Source organism: Marmota flaviventris, chromosome 4, assembly GCF_047511675.1.
Source record: "Marmota flaviventris isolate mMarFla1 chromosome 4, mMarFla1.hap1, whole genome shotgun sequence".
NCBI classification, from domain to species: domain Eukaryota; kingdom Metazoa; phylum Chordata; class Mammalia; order Rodentia; family Sciuridae; genus Marmota; species Marmota flaviventris.
The window spans coordinates 68,929,993-68,939,665 of record NC_092501.1 but is presented as its reverse complement, the minus strand read 5'-3'; the positions used below and the strand labels follow the sequence as shown (position 1 = coordinate 68,939,665).

The window sequence follows — 9,673 nt, the reverse complement described above, 5'->3', positions numbered from 1 at the left end:
TTCCTACCTGCTCTCTCCACCCTAATCTCACTTTCTCTGAATCGCCTATGAAAACCCCCTGTATAAAAACCCCCTACTCCTGCTGACGTGAGAATCATTGTTTCTCCTTTGCTAGCCAAGCAAGAAACCACCCTTTTTCCTTCTCAAGACCGTTTTCTCTTGCTGGATTGGCATCAAGGCAAGGACAGCTTTCTACGCCAGGGACAGCTTTCTACACCAAGGACAGCGTTCCGCAACAAGGACTCTAGTACAGGATCATGGAGCCAGAGAAGGAGAAGACCGGGAGGCTGAACAGCCAGAGGAGACGGGTCCCCGACTGGCTGATGGGGACGCCCGAGGTAAGGATACCCCCCGGTTCGGATCTCGTGGACAGGCAGCCCGAGCCCAAGAGAGCCCGGTTGTCTGGCATCGTAATGGCTGAAAACTGTGAAATAACCCACGAGCAGCTATGTGAGCTGCTCAAGTATGCAGTTCTGGCTCAACCGGTTATTGAGAGACCCAGGTGGTGCCAGCTTCTTTATGGAAAGCACCTGAGCAGAACAGTGGTTGTCATCCTTCAAGGGATGAGTCAACTCCACTTCTACAGGTTCTATTTGGAGTTTGGATTTCTCCGAAAAGCCTTCAGACACAAATTCCGCTTGCCTCCTCCATCATCTACTTTTCTAGCTGATGTTATCGGGCTACCAAATCAAAGGGCTGGATATCTGCCTAAGACCATGGGAGGATCTTTACCGTCCGCCAGTACAAAGCCCGAGGTCGACCTGCAGAATGACCCCGTCATTCAGAAGTATGGCTCTCAGAAGGTGGGCGTGCTGCGATGCCTTCTGACAGAGGAGGAGATGAGAACATTTGACTTTCCGTTACAAGGTTCTCCCGACTGTGAGGACTTTGTAACGACCGGATGTAATGCGTCTGTCACAGAGAACAGCCCTCTCTTTGGGCTGGACGGAGAAATGTGCATCACGTCCAAGGGGAGAGAACTAACACGCATCTCACTGGTTGCCGAAGGGGGCTCCTGTCTTATGGATGAGTTGGTGAAACCCGATGAGGAGATTGTAGACTACGCCACCTGCTATTCAGGGATCACGGAGGAGATGCTTAAGCCGGTGACGACGAAACTGAAAGACGTTCAGAGGCGGTTGAAAGCACTGCTTCCTCCTGATGCGGTGTTGGTAGGTCATTCCTTAGACGTCGATCTCCGAGCACTGAACATGATCCATCCGTATGTTATCGACACCTCATTGCTTTACGCCAGGGAGCGGGGCAGAAGATTCAAGCTAAAGTTCTTAGCCAAAGCTATTTTGGGCAGGGACATTCAACGTTCGGAAAGGGACGGTCATGATCCCACAGAGGACGCCACCGCGACCCTTGAATTGGCTCAATATTTCCTCAAGTATGGCCCAAGGAAGATTGCAGAACTCAATCTGGAGGTGCTATGGAGAGCCCAAGACCCAAGAAATGTCAGAGAAAAGTTCCAGTACCCCTACAGAGGTGCTTTAACTTGTTTCGATTCGGCGCATCAGAAGCTCCTTTTTGTAACCCGAGAGACAGATGATATTGAACTGCCTTCTCCTGAAGATTGTGAAACTATTAAGTGCCTTTCCAACAGAGAGGTCTTTGAGCAGGCCCGAAGGCAAGTCCGCCTGTACCCCTTCAGCATTATTCGGTTCTCTTTTGAGCCCTTTTCACCTCTCCTCACTGAGGAAGTGAACAAAAGGATGCGGATCAAGTGGACAGAGATGTCAACTATCTATGCTGGGCCCTTGAGCAAAGATTGTAAACTAAGTGCTCTGAAGAGGCTGTTTAGGAGCTTTGGCCCAGTTCGTGCAATGACTGCTGTTCTGGAAACGCATCAGCCTCATCTCTCTATAGAGTATGAAGTCCTGGAAGCTGCCCAGCTGGCCATCGAGTCCTTGAATGGCGTTCTGGTGGAAGGTGTGTACATAAAGGTACAGAGACCTGTGACAGAACTCACTCTGGATTGTGACACACTTGTTAAGGAGCTGGAACGAGATTCTGAGAACCGAGCCACTATTTATCTGTCTGGAGTTAGTAAAGATTTCTTAGGACATTCTCAGGAACTACCGAACCTCTTTGGTGGCCTGGAAGCTGTGATGGTGCCTCCAGATGCTAAAAGCGGAAGACAGGAAAAATACTGTTTCCTGCAATTCAAAACTTTTGGCAATGCCCAGAGGGCCCTCCATGTCCTCACAGGCAAGGACTGGAAGCTGAAAGGCAGGCAGGCCCTAACGCCCAGGCACCTCCACGCGTGGCTTAGGAGCTCACCACCTGAATCAAGAAGGCCCGCAGGACTGACAGTTAGACCTCCTCCCTCAGAGCGGGAGACCCTGCAGAACTTAAAGGCGGAAAACGCAAAGAGTGCAGCCCGGCGTTGGAGCCGCAAGATTGGAAGGCTCTACCGAAGCCTGAGCCCGGGTACCCTTTGTGTCATCCTCCTGCCAGGAACCGCTAGCCCTCATGGATCTCTCTCTGGCCTGGGACTCATGGGAATAAAAGATGAAGAAGAGGAAAGCACCGGCCCAAGCATGGGTTTGTGAGTCTCATCCTTCCTGGGCGATGGTGGAGAAGACGGTCAGGCTGCAGCTTCTCCAGAGACTGCTGGGCCTCTTGGTTCAGTGGACGGCTTTGTGTGGGAAGTTGGTGTGCCGGCTAACGGGTCTAATCCATTGACATGGCATGCACAAGCTTTCAATGAATGCCTAAAATTCAAGCCTTCCTCATCTTAAGACAGGGTGGGTGGGGGAGCGGGAAACTAAAACAAAAAAAGACGCCACACTGTGCCCCATGAGTCTGTACAATTACTATGTGCCAATTGAATAAAAAAAAAAATATATATATATATATGATTAAAAATAAAGTAAAAGGGAAACAAAATAAATACAACTTATTATTAAACCAAAATAAATGTACACGTGTTTGATATCTTCAGACGTTTAAAATTCCATTCATGCTATGTGACACTTTAGAAATGTGATGGGATCTGAGTGGAGCGAATGAGCCCAGTGGTTATGTGGTTGAGTCTCAGAAACTGGTAAGGCTTGCAGCGTGGCTGACCAACTGACTGAAGGGCAGATTGCAGAATTCAAAGAAGCTTTCCCACTATTTGACTGGAAAGGGGATGGAACTGTACTATACTAACAAAGGAATCGGGAAGTGTAATGACATGGTCTCTTGGGTGGAATCCCACAGAAGTCGAGTTTCAGGACTTTCAGGACGCGATTAAGGGAGTAGCTGCTGGTGGTAATGGTAAAATCGACCTCCCTGAATTTCTGACAATGATGGCAAGAAAAAGGAAACACAGACTTAGGGCACTATATAACATGTGGGGCATGTTGCATCAGAAAGGAGGAAACCGAACTTGCTGCCCGCTTCCGGGTCCTGGGGCCACCTGTGGCTAAGAAAGCGCCTGGGGACCGGCCAGAGGGCGTTGCCTGGGTTGTGAGAAAAAACCAGATGACCTCTAGGACAGGCTCAGAACCCTTCCACCCTCTGGACAGCTCGGGTCTCCCATTAGGGCCCCTGAGATGGGTGAACACGTGAACTCTCCCCACCTTGCTGACCATTATCCTGATTGGCTCCTGTGCCTTGTATTAGCTGTGTGTGTGTTTTCTCAATAAACTGAGATCCTGCTTTGACTGGTCTCCCTGGCTTGTCTGATTGTCCTCCCTTGGGGAAGGGCTGGGTGCTGGGGGGGGGGGGTCGTCAGTGGGCCCTTCCTTTCTTGGTTCCTCATGGTCGGGGCGTGCTCTCCCAATCTCTCCCGCAGGTCAGGAGGGAAGCGGGTGGGGTGGGGTGGGGCTAACCCCCCCACACACACATCTGGCACCCAACGTGGGGCATTAAGAAGTCGGTTCACCAAAAGTGAGAGTATCGCCTAGCCAAGCCAATAGGGTTTCGAGGTAGGGGTCTCCCCGAAAAGATGGGGCAATCTCACACTAAGTATGAGGACCAGTATTGGGAAGCCATTGTTGAGGAGCGACTTGGGTCACAGCGAGTCAGTCCTCTCACTGCCCAGGAGGAGAAAGGCTTAAAGCCTCACTCTGACAATGGCCTCCTGGACCCTTTTGATGCCTGGCCTGGTCCTCTGGGTCCCACACCAAGTGCTCCTGTCCTGGATCACGCGGTAGAAAAAGTCGGGAAGGGGAGCGGCCTATGCCATATTGTCACCCCTCCCCCCAAGGAAATTCTCCACGCTCTTGTGCGAACCTGGAAAAGCTGGTTAAGCTGCCTTCTTGCAACACCAGTGATGACTCACCCCCATTGTGTATGGCCCTGTCTTGTTAAGACCAGCTATGAGATGACTCATCCCCATTGTGTATCCAGTTCTTGGTAAATGCTAACCCTGGGGGCAATAGACCAGCCTTATGATATTCCTGGGAGGCCCAAGGTTTATTTATAGAAGCTCAATTCACCATAGCTAAACTATGGAACCAACCTAGGTTGGATAAAGAAAATGTGGTATGTAATATTTGATGGAATATCACTCAGTTTTAAAGAAGAAGGGAATTATGGTATTTCCGGGTAAATGGACGGAGTTGGAGAATATCATGATAAGTGAAATAAGCCAAATCCCTTAGAACCAAAGGCCAAATGCCTTCTCTGATATGGATGTTAATTCACAATCAGGGCCAAGGTGCTAGGGAAGAATAAAGTTACTTTAGATTAGGTAGAAGAGAGTGAAGGGAGGGGAGGGATATGGAGATAGGAAGAATAGTAGAATGAAACAGACATTATTACCTCACATACACATATGACTGTATGACCGATGTGATCTGACAATGTGTACAAGAAGAAAAATGAGAAATTATACCCTATTTATTTATGATATATCAAAATGCATCCTACTGTCATGTATAACTAATTAAAACAGATTTTAACGATTTTTTTTAAAAAAGACAATTCTACTCATTCAAGAAAGAAATCCATAGTCACTGCCCTTTTTTTTTTGGACAAAATTTATTGACAAAATACATGTGGTCAGTTACACTTAAGTTGCATAACATGATATTTTGCTATATGTAAATGCTGTGAAATGATAGCTCAAATCATCTAACATATCTATCACTTCAGAATAGTTAACATTTTCTTTTCTTTGTTAGATTTTTGTGGTGGGAATACCTAAGGTCTACCAATCAAGGAAAGTCCAGGACCAGATCGATTCTCAGCCGAGTTCTATGAGACCTTCCAAGGAGAATTAACACCAATACTGCTCAAAACGTTTCGTGGAATATGAAAAGGAGAGAACCCTTGCAATCTCATTCTGTGAAGCTGATATCACCCTGACGCCGAAACCACACAAGCACACATCAAGGAAAGAAAACTTCATACCAATATCCACGATGAACATCGATACGAAAATTCTCAATACAATTCCGGAAAATAGCATACAAAAACATATTAAAAAGATAGTGTGCCACAAATCAAGTGGGGTTCACATACAGAAATCAATAAACATAATTCATCACATCAATATACTTAAAAACAAGAATAATATGATCATCTCAATAGAGGCAGAAAAAGCATTTGACAAATACAGCACCCTTCATGTTCAAAACACTAGAAAAACTAGGAATAGAAGGAACACACCTCAACCTCATGGAAGCTATCTATGCAAACCCCAAGGTCAGCACCATCCTAAACAGAGAAAAATTGAAAGCATTCCCTCTAAAAACTGGAACAAGGATGTCCTCTTTCAAATGAGTAGACTTTTCTAAGGCACTTTAACATGTCTCCAAACACCAGAGGAAAAATCACTTAGAACACTGCGCCTACCTCAACTAATTTTTTCAGAGCTTCCTGCCACCCGCTTTCTGCCTAGCTTGCCTCCATATCTAGCGAGGTCCCTGGCTCTGGGCGGTATCCACATTCATGACTCCTCCTATGCCCCTTGCTTCCATGACACTGCCCAGATCCTGCCTGTGTCTGTCCTGAAGGTCCAGTTAGAGGCTCAGAACCAGCCCAAGGACTCCCTTGCAAAAAAGCAGTGCTGGCAGATAAGTATTTGCAAAACACAGCCACTTTCAGGCGAGTCATCTGCTCAGTGGCTTACTCCATCAAGGAGCTTCCTGCATCTCTGGACCTAGCTGGACTGGAAGCATGAGCCAAAAAGAGATCTATGCTATTTTTCTTGTAAAGCCTGATTCAAATGCGCTTCTCTGTTTTGGTTTTACTGCTTTTCATCCTTACGTTTTAATGTTATAAGTGTACATGATAAATATTTAAACGGGATGCATATAAGGTTAAGAAAAAAAAAAAAAAAAAAAAAAAAAGGTCTCCTTCCATCACTTCCTCACTTTCACAGAAGCCATAACGATGGTACCAGTTCCAGAAATGTTCATTGCATCTATATTGCGTCTATAAGTACATCTCTGCATACATACATCCCCTCATTTTCAATTAATAGCACTGTGTACACCCTTCTGCCCTTGGTTCTTGTCACCTGATATCTTAGAGATTGTCTTACCTCAGTGGACATATAGTTTTTCTCATTCTTCTTAGCAGTCACACAATATTCCGTTATAAAATGTGTCATAATTTTTTCTATATTTCGCTTACTTTATGATGCATTTTTAAATTTTTATCTATTCTGACTTGTTATATATGACAGCAGGATGCAATTCAATTCATATTACACAAATAGAGCACCATTTTTCATGTCTCTGGTTGTATGCAAAGTAGAGTCACACCATTTGTGTTTTCATACATGCACTTAGGGTAAGGATGTTCTCTTTCCACCATCTTTCCTACCTCCATGCCCCTCTGAAAAACCAGCTTCTACCTCAGAGCAAAGCCCGCCCAAGGAAGGGACATGACCTTTGTCCTTGGAAAGACCCACAGAGCACTCCTGGGCACATTCCCACCCTTCTAAGTGGTTTATCTACAAATAACAGGAGAGATCTGCTGGGCCAGGTGTCCCTGACTCAGTCAGGCTAGGTGGGGACCCATAGCAACCCGCTAGCAGCCACCAATCAGCATGAGACAGGGAAATACCTGGGATGCCAGATGACCCTCCCAGTAGTTTATGGTGTTGGGAAACCATGTAGTTCATCAAGAACACCCCTCTTGGCGTAAACCAATCAGTTCAAATGAATCCCCCTCTTGTAGTAACCAATCATCACTACCCAACTTGTTCCCGCCAGTGAATGTGCTAATCATGTTTTAGAGTTGTTCTTTGATTTTCCCGCAATGTGTGATGATTTGCCAAGAGATGCTATGATGTTTGTGGGGGTCCCTGCCTTCTCCAAAGAATGTATAAAACTGCTGCAAACCCTGGGCTCGGGGCCTCTCAGCGTCACCAGTTGCTGTGTGCACGCAGAGGACCCAGCTAGCTCGCAATAGACACCTCTTTGCTGCTTACATGGATCTTGGTCTCTGGTGACCTTTTGGGGGTCCAGAATTCGAGCATAAAACCTCCCTTCTCCTCTCTCCCCTTTTCCCTAGCGAAAGGTCATGTATTTTTCCCATGCTCCCCCCACCCCGTCCCCATTATAAATCATCATCCCTGTATCAGACAATACATTCGGCATTTGGATTTTTAGGGTCGGCTTACTTCACTCAGCATTTTATTCTCCAACTTCATCCATTTACTTGCAAATGCCATGATTTTTTCTTCTCCTTTAATGCTGAGTGATATTCCATTGTGTATATATGCCACATTTTCTTCATCCATTCATCTAATGAAGGGTATATCTAGGTTGGTTCCACAATTTAGCTATTGTGAATTGTGCTGCTGTAAACATTGATGTAGCTGCATCGTTGTAGTATGCTACTTCTGAGTCCTTTGGGTATAAACCGAGGAGTGGGATACCTGGATCCAATGGTGGTTCCATTATGAGTTTTCCAAGGAATCTCCATACTGCTTTCCATGTTGGCTGCACCAATTTTCAGTCCCACCAGCAATGCGTGAAGGTGCGTTTCCCCCCCACTTCCTTGTGAAAACTTATTGTGGTTTGTATCCTTAACAGCTGCCATTTTTACTGGAGTGAGATGAAATCTTAGAGTGATTTTTTTATTTGCATTTCTCTAATTGCCAGAGATGCTGAACATTTTTTCATATATTTGTGGATTGATTGTATATCGTTTTCTGAGAAACGTCTGTTCAGTTCTTTGGCCCCTTTATTCACTGGGTTATTTGTTTTTTCGGTATTAAGAGTTCTGAGTCCTTTATATACATTTATATATATATATATATATATATATATATATATACACACACACACATATTTATATAGATGAGTGCTCTATCTGATTTGTGTGTGGTAAAAATTTTCTCCTATTCTGTAGGCTCTCTGTTCACCTCACTTATTGTTTCTTTTGCTGCAAAGAAGCTTTTTAGTTGGAATCCATCTGATTTATTGATTCTTGATTTTATTTCTTGCACTATAGCAGTCTTTTAAGGAATTTGGGGCCTAATCTCACATGATGAAGATTAGGGCCTACTTTTTCTTCTGTTAGACCCAAGGTCTCTGGTTTAATTCCTAGGTCCTAGTTCCACTCTGGATTGAGTTTTGTGCATGGTGAGAGACTGGGGTTTTAATTTCATTTTGTTGCCTATGGATTTCCAGTTTTCCCAGCACCGTTTGTTGAAGCGGCTATCTTTTCTCCAAAGTATGTTTTGGGCACCTTTGTCTGATAGAAGATAATGGTAATTTAGTGGGTTAGTCTCCGTGACCTCTATTCTGTACCATTGGTCTACCAGTCTGTTTATATACACAAGGGAATGTTACTCAGCAATAAAAAGAGAATACCGTCATGGCTTTTGCAGGTAAATGGACCGAGATGGAGGAGATGGTGCTAAGTGAAGTCAGCCCATCCCAAACAAACGAATGCCAAGAGTTTTCTCTGGGATGGGGAGCATGGGAGGAAGAGATGAACTCTAGATAGGGGAGAGAGGAGTGAGAAGGGAAGGGAGGGGGCAGGGGGTTAGAAATGATGGTGGAATGTGATGGCCATCGTTACCCAAAGTACACGTATGAAAACATGAGTTGGTGTGAATATACTTTATCTACCACCAGAGATGTGAAACTGTGCTCCGTACGTATAATATGAATAGTAGTGAATTGTGCTGTCATATATTAAAAAAAATTTAATAATTAAAATAAAATAAAATTGATAGAATACAGAGAATAGTGGTTACCAGAGCCCGGAATGGGTGTAGGGGAGGGGACATGGCAAGAGGATGGTTAATAGGTATGGGGGGTGCCCTTGGATAAGAGAAATGACTTACTATTAGTATTCCACAGCATGGTAGGATAGCTGTGATTGACAACAATATTAAATATTTCAAAATACCTGATTGGGGGTGTATCTCAGTGGTAGAATAATTGCTGAGTATGTACAAGGCCCTGGATGCAATCCTCAGTACTGGAAGGGGGAAACTTGATAGGGTTTTGAACGTTCCCAATACAAAGGAGTGATGCATGTGTGAGTGACATATATGCCAATTACCCTGATCTGATCATTACGCTTGGAACACAAGTATTAAGATGCCACACTGAAAACAACCCAATAAGATCAATGAACCCATTCACACTACGGGGCAAATGGCCAAGTACCCCTTAATGTGTTCTGATGAAAGAGAAACTAAACTAGACTTTGGGAGGAAAGACCTGGGTTCTTGTACGGTGATGCTTTTTGTTTGTTTGTTTGTTTT

At 44.9% G+C, this 9,673-nt stretch overlaps 1 pseudogene; it reads left to right on the top strand.

Moving 5' to 3' along the window:
- The first annotated feature begins 257 nt into the window (after positions 1–257).
- On the top strand, positions 258–2,558 carry LOC139705483 (RNA exonuclease 5 pseudogene; annotated as a pseudogene).
- The last annotated feature ends 7,115 nt before the right edge of the window (positions 2,559–9,673 follow it).